At 43.3% G+C, this 1107-nt stretch overlaps 1 pseudogene; it reads right to left on the bottom strand.

The window, feature by feature from the left end:
• Positions 1-372: 372 nt before the first annotated feature.
• Positions 373-1067, bottom strand: LOC105461087 (annotated as a pseudogene).
• Positions 1068-1107: the final 40 nt, after the last annotated feature.

Genomic DNA, 1107 nt, shown 5'->3' with positions numbered 1-1107 from the left:
AATATATGTTGTGTATTTGCAGAAGGAGGAAATACCAATATTGCCGCCAACTTATGAATTGGACATGACAAAGGTTATAAAGTGTAACCATAGCGAACTAACAAAATTAGTTTGTGATTTGCTGTCAGTCGTCTTCACAAAAGAAGAACTACGAACTTCATCCTTAACAGGAACGCGAAGCAATTTCCTGAAGAATAGTGAAAATCTCGTCGAGACTAAAAAAAAATTAGATGAAGACAAGATTCACGCCATTCGAGGTAAGAAACTATATATCAATATATGTGTATCTCATTTTCAAAAGTTGAAAGTTACTATATATATATATATATATATATATATGTTTGATATCTAGCAAAAGTGAGAAAGAAAATTCTAGAACAGTCCAGTACGGGAATAGAAAACAGACTTAATATTTAACGCTGTTAAGCAACTGCTTTTGTCGTAAATAATTGCATAATTATCGGAGGGGCTTACATCGCTCCAGCAAACGTCCAGGACCGGCGCTGCCATACTCTGCATGGATTTCGGTACCGTTTTACCGGTCTGCTCTACCTCCCAGCAGCGAACGTTGCAGTCCCAGGAGCCGGCCACGAGGAAATTTTGCGGTATGGACGCCGGGCTGAACGCCAGACTGGAGACCGAGTCGTCCGGCGGCGAGATAACCTCGAAGTCTTGCATAGGATTCGACGTATTCGACGTCGCCGTCCTCAACGAGTTGCTCTGATTGAACATTTTCTCTCCTGATAGGTTAGACTGATCGGAGCACTTGGGTCTGCTATCTCTGTGACGGGACAGACACGTTTAACTCTCCGTGACTCCCATTACTCCTCCTCGTGCGAAACGTATGCGACTGTTTACTTACTTGCGATTATTTACGTCATCCAGACGAGAACGGGCATTCTACATTATCCACGCCAGGCAGGAGTTAAGCTCAATTAAGTCTGAATTCGAACGAGAAGCTGAAAATATGGAGTAAACGTTCCAGCCGGAGCCCGATTTACGGATTTAACCAAAACAAAAAGCCGACTTGTCTCGAATAATCTCGAATCTCGATCGCACTTGGCTTCGCGCATGCGCGGCAAGAAATACAGGATACTGACATGGGGA

This window comes from Wasmannia auropunctata, unplaced genomic scaffold (genome assembly GCF_000956235.1).
Source record: "Wasmannia auropunctata unplaced genomic scaffold, wasmannia.A_1.0 LD309485.1, whole genome shotgun sequence".
Classification (NCBI taxonomy): domain Eukaryota; kingdom Metazoa; phylum Arthropoda; class Insecta; order Hymenoptera; family Formicidae; genus Wasmannia; species Wasmannia auropunctata.
Note: the sequence above shows the minus strand (reverse complement) of the source record. Positions and strands in the feature narration are given on the sequence as shown.